The sequence below is a fragment of the Carcharodon carcharias genome, chromosome 9, assembly GCF_017639515.1.
Source record: "Carcharodon carcharias isolate sCarCar2 chromosome 9, sCarCar2.pri, whole genome shotgun sequence".
NCBI lineage: Eukaryota > Metazoa > Chordata > Chondrichthyes > Lamniformes > Lamnidae > Carcharodon > Carcharodon carcharias.
The window spans coordinates 5,280,974-5,295,447 of record NC_054475.1 but is presented as its reverse complement, the minus strand read 5'-3'; the positions used below and the strand labels follow the sequence as shown (position 1 = coordinate 5,295,447).

At 44.4% G+C, this 14,474-nt stretch overlaps 1 protein-coding gene across 2 annotated transcripts in view; it reads right to left on the bottom strand.

Moving 5' to 3' along the window:
• LOC121282287 (N-fatty-acyl-amino acid synthase/hydrolase PM20D1-like) overlaps positions 1-14,474 on the bottom strand; it is a 117,209-nt gene that overhangs the window by 92,491 nt on the left and 10,244 nt on the right. The gene's annotated exons all lie outside the window — the stretch shown is intronic.

Here is a 14,474-nt window from a genome sequence, read left to right as displayed (position 1 = left end):
CAATTAGGCAGTTAGTACATGCCAGTTTTTGAGGTTTTTTCTGGAACAGTCAGAATGGTTACTACAAGCATCTTTGTGAAATCCCCTTGATATAAGAAAGAAGTGCTGTTATAAGTTTGTTTAAGAACGCAGACACGCTTATACAAGAACTCTTTGCTAATTTTTTGGGGTTTGCATTGTGGTTTCTTTGCTGAACCTAAACAGGCTTATTTGGCTCACTGTGACCTTATTTAATATGCTTCTAGGCAGATGTCTATGGTTTGTTAAAAATGTCTTGGTGGCTTCCTGCTCCTGGTGCCTTCCTAAGCCTCCCACATAAAACAGGGAAAGCCTTGGTCTTGTTAACCCACAGGGCTAAGAAGAGTGCCTGTAAAAAACTGCATGGAATCCGCAAAGCATATTTGAAATAGCACTGAGCAATTTGGCTCATAATGTGCCATCACTCAAAAAAACCTGTAATATTTTCCAGACGCAATTCAGTAAAATTGTCTTATTCCAGACTGGGAAAGTAGAACAAACTATATGAATATCAATAATTTAACACACAAAATTTAATACGTTTATTAATCTGATGTTGTTATATAAATATAATTAGTGCTTGAGGAAAATCGCAGGGCTAAGAGAAAAGAGCAGCACAGTGGGAGTAATTGGCTAGTTCTTTCAAAGAGCCGGGGCTGGCTGTATCATTCTGTGACTTAATGATTAAATACTCTCTCAGAATCTGCAGCCAGTCAAGTGGCTAAGTAGAAATATTAGAAAGTCACTTACCCCAATCAGAATATAAATTGCCACTCCAGCACTTTGCTGCAGGGTTGAAAAGTTAAAGTCAAATTTCGAAATGAAAAGCCGGCCCATGCTGTTATTCTGCACAGCTCTCAGACCGAGAATACCATTACAGCAGTCGCCAGCTTAATTTCAAAGGTGGGAAGTGAAATGGGGATACGGGAGGGAAAAATGCTGCCATTAACATTTATTTATGGAGGCATTATGCAGATTTCAAATGGCATTAAACTTACAAAATAACCTCGCCAATAATAGTGCAGAATAGAATATTTTTGAAAGCTTGAGTCATGTTGCAAAATCTTTGAAAAATACAGAATTTACAGCACAGGAGCGAAACATTACAACATACAGGATACCTGTACATATGTTAGACATTTGGAACCACGGGTGAGGCCTTTAGCTCAGCGTTCAGGCACCATCGGCGTGCCCGGGGAACAGACCCGCCGCCCATGATCAGCCCCCAACCCCCATTTCGGGCTGGCTGGCCGGCCAATTAGCGGAGAGCTGCCTCAGGGAGCTGAAGACTTTAAAACCAATGGAAAACGGGTTTTTAAAATCCAGAAAAAGATGTCTACATGCCGCAATCAGTCGCCTGAAGTTGATGGAAATTCTATTTTTTTTTTTAATTTTTAAAAAAAAAAAAATTCATTACAGAAGGGAGGCCCACCCTTGGGATGAGGTGTCATCAAAAAAGCAAAGTCCGTCTGGTGGATTCACCTGGGTGGATTCACCTGGGCAGGATCACCAAGAAAAGTTGGGCACAACTGGAACTTTAACAACTTTAATTGTCTTAATTGTCGGCGTGTGTGCTTTGTGCCCATCTGCCGATCAAAATATCGTGCGGGATTATGTCAGGATGCTTCTCCTACGTCATCTCACGCGATTTAGCATCCGATCAGGCCAGGCGCACGGCTCCACGCCAAACTAACAATTCTGCCTCACGAGTCCAAATGGTGACATCATACCCTCTCTTATCTCAAACAAGCAGACACCAAAACTACCTTAAGGCCTCCTTATCTCAGTAGAAAGTCATTAAATTTAATGAAAAAAATAACAGAAAAAGCTGTCATGTGGGGAACTGTCCCACCAAGTAACTGACCACATGAGAGGGCCAATCAGGGGTCAACAGGAAACTACATCAATAGGTGACCATCACTCTCGAGAAACCAACTAGAAACTGATTACGCACCATCTAAACCAATCAGGGACTGATCATACGCTGCCCAAACCCAATCAGAATTCAAAAACATAACTGATCATGCACACAGGTTGTGGTTTGGAAAGAGTTCAAAAGAAAGCACCAGCTTTGAGCTATCAGGTGCGCTGAATTTCAAACTGAAGACAAGAGACTGCTTTTCAGCTGAGAGTAGGGGACCACAGGACTGATCGAGAACTGACCACAGGACTGATCGAGAACTGACTGACTGACAGAGACAGAGACAGGACAGGCCCAGCTAGTTTATTTTACTCTTTATGCTGAGACGAATCTCCTCCCACCCTACCTCTCCTCCCACCCTACCTCACCTAACCATATCAGCATACTCTTCTATCCCTTTCTCCCTCGTGAGTTTATTTAGCATTCCCTTGTGTATCTATGATATTCACCTCAACTATTCCATTTTGCAAGTTCCATATTCTAATCTCTGGGTAAAGACTTTTGTAGAAAGGTTTAGGTTTAATAATTATTGACAATTAGTCAGTAGTTTAGTTATGTGCAATGATCAAGTAATCGAAGTATATCAATTAACCCAATATGATATTCTGCTGAATTGTAGTCAATGCAGGACAAGTACATCATGTGATTAGCTCTTTGTCAGAAGTCGCATCCCCACTTCAAACACGATCTGACCCCAAGGCCGTGTCAAGTTATACTTCTACAGTCGAATTACAGAGCAAGTGCTGCAAAGTCAGCTGGGGTTGATTTGGATGTGAATATACAGCCTCTAGCAATGAACACTTAACAGCTTGTATTCCCAGAGATTCAAAAGCCTCTGTTGTGAAGTAAAACAGCTGCAAGGTTCTAAACAGTTTCTTGAGAATGAGTTTAGTCCTTTTAACTTGCAGTATTGTAAAATGAGAAGCAGTCACTTTCCTTCACAATATATATGTATGGTACACATATTGTATAGACATTATACTTAATGCTGTATTTACCATGGTTCAGTTGGTAGCATTTCTGTGTCTGAGGCATAAGGCTGTGGGTTCAAGTCCCATGACAAAATTTAAATTAAGCCAGGCAGTCTGATGCAACACTGAGGGAGTGCTGAACTATGGATGATGTTGGCTTTTGGATGGGATGTTAAACTGAGGCACTGCATGTTCCCTCAGGAGGATGTAACAGGTCTCACGCCCTTTTCCAGTGGAGCCGCCGAGTTATTCCCTGTGACGCTGCCAGTATTTAACCCTTAACAGTTGTGACACTAAGCAGATAATCTGGTCATTATCACGTTGCTGTTAGTGGGAGCTTGCTGTGTGCAAATTGCTGCTCTTCTTCCCATAATACAACAGTGAACCACACTTCAAAATGACTGCACTGGCTGTGAAGTGTTAGGATGCCCTGTGCACATTTTCGTTTTCCCTTCTTTCAGAAAACAGGTTAGACCAATAAGCATGGCTCATTAACTAGGTCCACATGAAATGTGTTCGGCAGGAATTTAAACGCAGAATTGACAATCACTTGTTGAAATAAGACAGCTAGCACATGCACGTGGCCCTGGGAAATCTGTGACTGGCTTAAGATAAAGGGGGAAAAAGACATGCCCAACATCGCCCTCATCCTGATGGCCACCTTTGTGTGCCGCTGCATTGAGCTGTGCATAGACCCTCAGTACGCAAACACCAAGTGTCACTACGTGCTGAGGTTCTACCTGTCCCTGGTGTTGTGAAGGATGGGTCTGACCACGCTGCCGTGGAACGCTCCAGGTAGTTGGACCGTGCCACACCACCTGTCCCTCCTGGAAAAATTTATGCCAAGAAACACTTTTGACTACAAGTCTATCGGGGTGGTCTGCATGTAACATCCTGAAGCTCTGAGAAAAAAGGAGATGGTGGATCCTGTCGGATAGTTCCCCGAGCAGACAGTCAAAGTCATTAGCTGCATGCCTATCGCCAGAACTTTCCAATAAGCACCAAGATGTAGCTTGGCTGATGGTGAGAAAGACCCTCCCCATCAGATCTTTCCTACGCGCCAGGAGTCTCACCCCTACACACGTTGCCCTCGAGGTGGCTGTGGTGGGGAAGAGACCATTGTTCAGCTCCTTGTGGATTGTGCCTTTGCAAAGAAGGTCTGGAGAGAGATGCAGTGGTTTCTGTCGAGGTTCATCCTGACCAGTTCTGTGACACAGGACTCTGTGCTCTACGGGCTGTTCCCAGGGACACACACCGAGACAAACATCAACTGCAGCTGGAGGATCATCAACTCGGTGAAAGACGCTCTTTGGTCTGCCCGAAACTTGTTGGTCTTCCAGTGCAAAGAGTTGTCCCCAAACGAGTGTTGCAGACTGGCACATTCCAAGGTCCAGGACTACGTGCTGAGGGACGCACTAAAGATTGGGGCAGCCGCCGCAAAGATGCAATGGGGAAAGGTCCGCAGTCTAAGACCTTTCTGTCATAGTGCACCAAGGGGCTGGGAAAGGTGTAGACCCCTTGGGCTGTACGGCTCACAATGAACCTATGTATTGAATACTAATTGTATTATAATTGTATTGAAGCACCTCAGAGTGCAACATGATGTATGTCGATAACTCCGATCCCATTGCACTGACTCTCTGTAATGACTAATATTGAAATGACTAATATTCATTGATTGTATTGAAGCACCTCGTGACCCACGTGTAAAAGTTGAACATGGTTGTACTTTTTCTGATGGCCATTTAGAAATGTTTTGTGATGTTCTTTCGGATATTATATGAATCAAGTATATTTGTCCAAACAAAAAAAAATCAATCTGTGACTGGCTTATTGTTTCCCCAGCCCACTTCCTTCCCTGCCTTCCTGCGCCAATTTTATAAATTGTCAGTAATTATTACAGCAGTGCCTCAGCGTAAAGTTTCACAGTGACACAACCAGGAGAAACACATGTTGTGTCCAGTGAGAAGCAGCAGGAAAAGGATGAAGCTTCCCGGGGACTGATTGCCCACATGACGGAGCGGACACAGGAAATGGTATTTCCCTTCCAGTCTTGGCGGAAATCAAATAGGAAACACAGAACTCCTGTAAGTGGTGCTGACATAGAGCTCACCATATGATTCCTCTCACTCCACATAAAATGTGACCATTTGGCGCTTTACCGTCATTTTTGAGGCTGTTGCATCGGCAAACATCTACGGACAATGACAGGAAGCGCAGGGGTTCTGGAGAAGGTTAATTTGTTAGATTGTTGGAAAAATGAAAGCACAAATATTTTCCATCTCCCACAGTTTCTGTATTGTAAAGTTGCAATCCCAAATTGAATCAAGTGTTGATATTAATTAACCATTCAAAAAAAAAAATTCCTTAAAGCTTCACCTGTAAACACGGCCAAATAGTACAGCTGAAAGGGGTTTGTCTTTAGAAATCAGTACAAAGCACCTCTTTGACAGTTCTCTCTCTTAAGGTGCCTTCACACCATTCTAGGCTTCACAATCAACCCTTAGTGGTTCTCAAGTGACAGGATGGTGCAGTGTTGTTATAATGATATAAAGGCACCAATAACTCCTTAGGAATTGGGTAAACATGTTGTGGACTCATTTATTTAGACTAGGGACACGGCAACATATATGCATGGATGGAAAACTTGTGCTCTGTTCTGCTCACAGCCAAGTGAGACTGGATCACATGACACACTTCCCTTCTAATGATGGCATGCTGCTATCCATTCAAGGCATATTACAACATCCCCCTTTCTTTTTAAGGATACTTCCCCCCCCCACCTTCCAAAGAAGTATAACTATTTACAATACATGTACATGTTTAGTTACGATTACAAGTGTAAAGGACTGGTGAATCTATGAGTATATAAAACGTAGAGGTAATCTGCTGGTACGCCCAGATCTTGCGATGGTAACCTTGTCTGGAGGTGTCTTTAAATGCTCACAGTGATCAGTGGGGGGATTGCCATTCTGAGATGTTGTTCCCGGTTGCATTTGGGATCTTGACCTCGATGCATGGTGGTTGAGGAGCTGGAATGGATCTGATTTGTCCTCGGTTACATCTCACCATTGCGCCTTTGTGTATAATGACTTCATAGGGCCTTGGTTCCAATCAAATCCTTGTCACTCAGCTGGTTGCCACATACCTTCTGTGGGATCTTGGATGAGAGCATGTTATCCCAACAGTAAACTGGGCAATTCGGTACCTACATTTTTGTCGTACATGTTGGTCATCTTCTCTTGCAGTTTTAAAAGTTGCTGTCTAGTTTCTGAGAGTGTAGGATGAGTAAGAGTAGGTAAATTAGTACGCACTGGTCTGCCAAACACGAGCTTTGCCGGTGATGGAATAGCTACGCTTAAAGGTGTCGCTCTCAGATGTAACATTGCAATGTGTAGATCCTGCTTGATCTGTCTACATTTTAGAATTATGGATTTCACCATGCGAACATTTTCTCAGCTAGGCCGTTAGATCTAGGGTAATGAGGAGAAGAAGTAGTCTGATTGATATTCCACTTCTCACACATATCCTGAAATGTGGACCATTATCCGTAATGATCTCTCTGGGCACACCAAATAAATTGAAAATAGCACTTAGAGTGTGCACAACAGTTGTGCTTGGTGTATTGTGCAATTGCTGAATAACTGGGTACTTGGTAAAGGAGTCAACGATGGCGATGATGTCAGTGCCATGGACATAAAAGAGGTCGGATACAATTTCAGACCAAGAATGGTTAGGAACTTCATGCAGAATCAGTGATTCTTTTTGCTGACTTGGCATATGTTCTAGATATGCCTTGCACTTCTTGACGATGAGTTCAATGACATTGTTCATAACCGGCCAATAAGTTGTCTCTCTTGTAAGTCTGCTCATCTGAACCATGCTCATGTGTGTGTAAAGAAGCTGTTGAAGAATATCAGGTCGCAAAGTTTCCAGTATGATGACCTGCCTGCCTTTAAAAATCACTCCATGGGAGATGCCGAGCTCAGCCTGGTAAGGCCAAAATGGTCTTGTGTGTTCGTGGAGATGCTGAATTGAACGAGGCCATCCTTCAGTGATGGTTTTCCACAGTTTTTATAGCTTGCCTGTCTGGTTCAGATACACCTGAATCAAGAAACCACAGCTCTGTAAACCCTTCAAACATTTTGAATTCGGATAGGAGATCAGCTGCATCCCTATTTAACTGGGGGATTTTGTGGACATTCTAACAATATCCCTTTGACTTTCCTCCTTGTTTTATTCAATTTATAGTTCAGCAACTCCCAAAGCCACCTGTTGTAATTGCAACCTTCTCTGGCCTGATTTTATGATGACTTTATTTTTCTTTGTTTGGCTGTCCCTTGCTCACCATCAATCTGGCCCACGCCCTGGTCATTCACCTTTCCTAACCGAGCAAACCCAGTGCTGGTCCTCTTGATGCGCTGTCCCACTCACTGAACTGACAGGCTATATGCTGCCATCGCACCACGAGGGACCTATGCATCTGTCTGCTTACCGGCTCTTTACTTGAGCACTATCCCGAAGCTTTCTGAAGCTTTCCTGTGCGCTCACCGCACTGCATTTTCAACACTCTCTGACGCTGAGAGCGCATTGCAGACTGACCAAAACGTCAAGGGTTGTCTCATGCCATCTGGCATGACCTAAGGCTGTTCCCAATGTCGTATCAGTACTCAATCTTACTGCCACATGGTCTGACCACCACTGAACACCATGTTGTGTTTTTGTAAAGATATAAAGGCACCAATCATTCTTAAGGGATTGTGTAAACATGTTGTGGGTTCACTTATTTAGACTAAGCACATAAGAACATTTATACATGGGTAGAAGGCTTGAAGACATCTGAGCTGTGCTCTGTTCTGCTCATAGGCCAAAGTGAAACTGAGACTGGATTACATGACACGCTTCTCTTCTAGTGGTAGCAAGGTGCTATGTCTTAAAGGCATATTAGAATGGACATTGATGAATCTTACCACCTGTCCTCGATCTCATTTTACCCACAATAAATGGTGTCTTTTCAAATTGATTTGGTAAAAACCCATCAAATATTTGCTTCATGCTACTGCAATGTACTTAGTTAGACATTACTGTTCAGTTGTGAAAACAGATTGCAATTCTGTTAAGGCATGAAATTCAGAAACAAATTGAGATGGAATGCAAGCTTAGGCTATCATATTATAGCTGCGAATGGTACAATAAATTTCGCACTGCTATTTTTATAACCAATATCAAGAAACTTTGGATATCTGTGTATGTTAGGTGGTGTGAGAGGAAGAGGAATTTAAACCATCTTCCAAGGTTCAGTCACAGTAGAATGAATTTCACATTGAACATGTCAATTATACATTAATTGGGTGTTTAACTCTGTTCAGGTGAAGAGCATTTATTGGTGACTCATCTGTGTCCACAGGCACATAGGAGCAGGCTGAAATGATAAGTGTTAGATTGGAGATTCATAGGGCAGGATTTTTTTCCCTTGTCGGATGGGTACGACAGGGGTCAGAGAGAGGGGTCAGGAATCCGCCCGCAATCAGACCAAGACAGCGATTTCACACTGGCGGGCCAATTAAGGAACTTTGTGCATATGCTCCGGTGCGTGAAGGTAAAGTTCCCCAAGGCTCGGAGCTGCCCGAGAGGATTTCAGATTAAATCAGAAGATTTAAAAAAATTAAAAATGAAGAATTTTTAAATGTTAAAAAAAAGTTCCCTCGTGTGACCCTGTCACTCAAACAGGGACGCGTTATTAATAAAAAAGTTTAAAAATTTTTTATTTAACTTTTAGTTGCTGTTGGAAACCTCATCCCGCCTGTGGATGAGGTTTCCTAAAAATTGCGAAGGCCGCTTGGCCTTTTCACTCGCTCGCCTACCTGCCCACTGTAAGGCTGGATGGGCAGTGACAAATTACATTTAATTGGCACTTTAATAGCCTTAATAGGCCTTTTAATTGTTGGGGGTTTTGCTGCAGACCCCAGCACGAGCCTGCTGATCAGAATATCGCATGAGTGCAGTGCGCAATGATGTCGGGACATTCGCCCCAACGTCATCTCGCGTCACTTTATGCTTGTTCAGGTCAAGCACGTGCCCACCTGATGAGGTAAAAATTCTGGCCGTAATGTGTAATATGTCTCTATAAATAAAAGCTTTTCAGTGCATAAAGACCAGTGTATAAGTGCATAAAGATTCAGCTCCTTCACTGCCCGATGCCCTGAGTTCTAACAGCATTTATAATATTGAGGGGAAAAAAAAGAGCCATTATCTTGATTGAAATAAGGTGAAAGGTTATTGCGAAATTGCTACTCACTATTAAACTTCCATTAATAAAATGGTAAAATACAATGGCAATATACTTTCGTAAAAGCAAAAGACTGCGGATGCTGGAAATCGGAAACAAAAATGAAAATACCTGGAAAAGCTCAGCAGGTCTGGCAGCATCTGTGGAAGGGAGCACAGTTAACGTTTCGAGTCCGTATGACTCTTCAAAAGAACTATGGAAAAATAGGAATTCTATTTTTCCTTAGTTCTGTTGAAGAGTCACGCGGACTCGAAACGTTAACTGTGCTCCCTTCCACAGATGCGGCAATACACTTTCATTCATTTGAAACAAAAACTCATGGAAATGACTAAGATAAAAGCAAAACACTGCGGATGCTGGAAATCCGAATCAAAAACGAAAATAGCTCAGCAGGTCTGGCAGCATCTGCGGAGAGGGACACAGTTAATGTTTCGAGTCCGTGTGACTCTTCATCAGGACTAAGAAATATAGAAATGAGGTGAAATATAAGCTGGTTGGGGGGGGGGGTGGGAGAGGTAGAGCTGGATACAGGGCCAGTGATAGGTGGAGACAAAGAAGAGATTGCCAAAGATGTCATAGACAAAAGGACAAAGAGATGTTGACGGTGGTGATATTATCTAAGGAATGTGCTAATGGGGACATTAAGGTTAGAAAGCAAGACAGGCAAGGTACAGATAGCCCTAGTGGGGGTGGGGTGGGGGGAAGGGATCGAAATAGACTAAAAGGTACAGATAAAACAATGGATGGAAATACATTTAAAAATAATGGAAATAGGTGGGAAAAGAAAAATATACATAAAATATATATATAAAATAATAAATTATTGGAAAAAGGGGGATCGGAAAGGGGGTGGGGATGGAGGAGAGAGTTCATGATCTAAAGTTGTGAACTCAATATTCAGTCCGGAAGGCTGTAAAGTGCCTAATCGGAAGATGAGGTGCTGTTCCTCCAGTTTGCGTTGAGCTTCACTGGAACAATGCAACAAGCCAAGGACGGACATGTGGGCAAGAGAGCAGGGTGGAGTGTTGAAATGGCAAGCGACAGGGAGGTCTGGGTCATGCTTGCGGGCAGACTGAAGGTGTTCCACAAAGAAGTCACCCAGTCTGCGTTTGGTCTCTCCAATGTAGAGGAAACTGCATTGAGAGCAGCGAATGCAGTAGACTAAATTGAGGGAAGTGCAAGTGAAGTGCTGCTTCACTTGAAAGGAGTGTTTGGGCCCTTGGACGGCGAGGAGAGGGGAAGTAACGGGGCAGGTGTTGCACCTTCTGCGGTTGCATGGGAAGGTGCCGTGGGAGGTGTAGGGAGTGATGGACGAGTGGACCAGGGTGTCCTGGAGGGAATGATCCCTGCGGAATGCCACTTGGGGAGGGGGGGGTGGTGGTGGTGAAGGGAAGATGTGTTTGGTGGGGGCATCATGCTGGAGTTGGCGGAAATGGCGGAGGATGATCCTTTGAATGGGAGGCTGGTGGGGTGATAAGTGAGGACAAGGGGGACCCTATCATGGTTCTGGGAGGGAGGAGAAGGCGTGAGGGCGGATGCGCGGGAGATGGGCCGGACACGGTTGAAGCCCCTGTCAACCACAGTGGGTGGAAAACCTCAGTTAAGGAAGAAGGAAGACATAGCAGAGGAACTGTTTTTGAAGGTAGCATCATCAGAACAGATGCGACAGAGGTGAAGGAACTGAGAGAATGGGATGGAGTCCTTACAGGAAGCGGGGTGTGAGGAGCTGTAGTCGAGATAGCTGTGGGAGTCAGTAGGCTTGTAATGGATATTGGTGGACAGTCTATGACCAGAAATTGAGACAGAGAGGTCAAGGAAGGGAAGTGTCAGAGATGGACTATGTGAAAATGATGGAGGGGAGGAAATTGGAAGCAAAATTAATAAATTTTTCCAGGTCCAGACGAGAGCATGAAGCAGCACCGAAACAGTCATTGATGTATTGGAGAAAGAGTTGTGGGAGGGGGCCGGAGTAGGATTGGAACAAGGAATGTTCCACATACCCCATAAAGACAGGCATAGCTGGGGCCCATGCGGGTACCCATAGCCACCCCTTTTATTTGGAGGAAGTGAGAGGAGTTGAAGGAGAAATTGTTCAGTGTGAGAACAAGTTCAGCCAGACGGAGGAGAGTAGTGGTGGATGGGGATTGTTCGGGGCTCTGTTTGAGGAAGAAGCTAAGGGCCCTCAGACCATCCCAATGCGGGATAGAGGTGTAGAGGGATTGGACGTCCATGATGAAGAGGAGGTGGTTGGGGCCAGGGAACTGGAAATTTTTGATATGATGTAGGGTGGCAGAGGAATCGCGGATGTAGGTGGGAAGAGGCTGGACAAGGGGAGAGAGAATTACGTCAAGATAGCAAGAAATGAGTTCCATGGGGCAGGAACAGGCTGACACGATCAGTCTGCAGGGACAGTCCTGTTTGTGGATTTTGGGTAGGAGGTAGAAGCGGGCCTTCCGAGGTTGGGAGACTATGAGGTTGGAAGCTGTGGAGGGAAGATCTCCAGAGGAGATGAGGTCAGTGACAGTCCTATTTCCATCCATTGTTTTATCTCTACCCTTTTAGCCTATTTCGATCTCTTCCCCCCCACCCCACCCCCACTAGGGCTATCTGTACCTTGCTCGTCCTGCTTTCTACCCATAATGTCACCATTAGCACATTTCTTAGCTAAGATCACCACCTTCAACACCCCTTTGTCCTTTTGTCTATGACATCTTTGGCAATCTCTTCTTTGCCTCCACCCATCACTGGCCCTCTATCCAGCTCCAACTGTCCCACCCCCCTCAGCCAGCTAATATTCCACCTCGTTTCTATGTTTCTTAGTTCTGATGAAGAGTCATACGGACCCGAAACGTTAACTGTGCTCCTCTCCGCAGATACTGTCAGACCTGTGGAGTTTTTCAAGGTATTTTTGTTTTTGTACTGGAAATTACTGTTTGCCTTCAAGTTGAAAAGGTGACAATTTTGCAATGGCTTTTTTTTTTAAAGTAACACTTTCAGTTCAGCTCCAGGAAATCATTTGTCTCAAAAAGAGAGTCTGTTGCTAATTCCAAGTAAGTTTAGCAACAAGCCGTTAGCCCAGAGTTTAAAGATTTGACTCTGATGCAACCCACATTAAGACGGCAGCAACTGGACAATTTACTGCAATTAAAATTCCTCTTCTTCACTTCTTGACCCAATTTCCACATATATAGTCAACTTAAAATGATAAGGAAAGCTTCAGGCAGTCACTTCAAGAGAAGTTATTCACCCCGCCTGTTAATGTTTCTTGAGTTGCATTTTAATTTTTTTTGCTGCCCCTAATTGAGGGCTTTCATTAGCTTCTCCTCTCTTAAGGGAGCTATTTGTGCGATTTCAGCACATCCTTCATTAAATTCTACAGACCGGCATCCTTGATGGTGTGGGATGTTGATTGGGAAAGTGCGTAGGCTGTGGAATCTTGGCAGGAGCACACAGCACCTCCAGCAGCAGCTACACAATAAGGAGTGCGTGAACAGCAATGTCTTTGCATAGCACCTTTTTATGGAGACGCTTCACGGAGGAGAAGAAAAGGAGGACACTCAGCCCTTGACGGGGAGTGAAGTGAGGCAGCTAAAGCGGGGTTGTGGATGGGTTGGGAGAAGCAGTTAAAGGGGACGGAGACATTGTGAAGTATTGCCCGTCTCCACCCCCTGCCCTCCTGCACCACCCCCACCCCCACCCCACCTCAGTAAAAATTGCCGGTGACCTCAGGCAGGTCTGTATTGTCTGATGGTGTCCAAATCTTTGGTTCACGGTCCAGCTGCTCTCATGTGACAGAAGAATAATTAAATGAGCTGACTTTGCATTACTGGGTGAGGAGCGCTCATTTGCGTTCAAGCACAGTGCCAACATCCAAATGATCTGTTTGAGCAGCTTTTTTCATTTCCTAAGATAAAAGCAAAAAACTGCGGACGCTGGAAATCTAGAACAACAACAAAACCACCTGGAAAAACTCAGCAGGTCTGGCAGCATCTGCAGAGAGGAACACAGTTAACGTTTCGAGTCCGTATGACTCTTCACCAGAACTAAGGAAAAATAGAAAAGAGGTGAAATATAAGCTGGTTTAAGGGGGGGTGGGACAGGTAAGCTGGATAGAGGGCCAGTGATAGGTGGAGATTGCCAAAAGAAGTCATAGACAAAAGGACAAAGAGGTGTTGACGGTGGTGATATTAGCTAAGAAATGTGCTAATGGTGACATTAAGGGTGGAAAACACGATGAGCAAGTGACAGATAGTTCTAGTGGGGGTGGGATGGGGGGGGGAAATCAAAATAGGCTAAAAGGTAGAGATAAAACAATGGATGGAAATACATTTAAAAATAATGGAAATAGGTGGGAAAAGAAAAATATATATAAATTATTGGAAAAGGGGGATCGGAAAGTGGGTGGGGATGGAGGAGAGAGTTCATGGTCTGAAGTTGTTGAACTCAATATTCAGTCCGGAAGACTGTAAAGTGCCTAGTCGGAAGATGAGGTGCTGTTCCTCCCGTTTGGGTTGAGCTTCACTGGAACATTGCAGCAGGCCAAGGACAGACATGTGGGCAAGAGAGCAGGGTGGAGTGTTGAAATGGGCAATTATGGACATGTCCCAACTCATGTGACATTGTCATATGAGGGGACATGTTAGGGAAATTTTACATTTCTATTTTTAGGTTTTTAACATTTGGAGCTGATCTCCCTGAGGCTGCACTTAGCCTCAGGGAGATGAGTGCGCTCTTTCTTGCGCATGTGTGAAAGAGCGCACTCTCGGGTTTAGGGATTCCTCCTCCCCGCCCGCACAGGTAGCGCAGAGCGCTTCTGTGTGGACATCACGCTGGGCGGGCCTTAATTGGCCCGCCTGCGTAAAAATGGCGCCGTGCCTCCGATTGGGAGTGCCAATCAGAAGTGTGCCTGTGCGTGCCCGCCCATCAATTACCCCCCACCACCCCCCCAAATGAGGGGGAAATTTCAGCCCATGATTTTAAAAATGTTTTGTGGCTATTTCTTGCCCCATCTCCAGTCTCCCATTTAAGAATCGCCAGTTGACTGCTTAGGACCTGGTACAACTAAGTGGGCTTCTCATGGGATGCTACAGCTGGTGTTAAATTCTGACTTGTCAGTTGGGAATTTAGCTGGTAACCCCCCCCCAGGCTGATTTTCCATGATTTTATCTACAATCGCTCTTTCTTGTCTTTACCATGTACTACTGTAGAAAGGTTGAATCGCGTTGCCATGTCTATGAGATGGAAAATGAAAGTGTTTCTATCCTTGTCCCATATC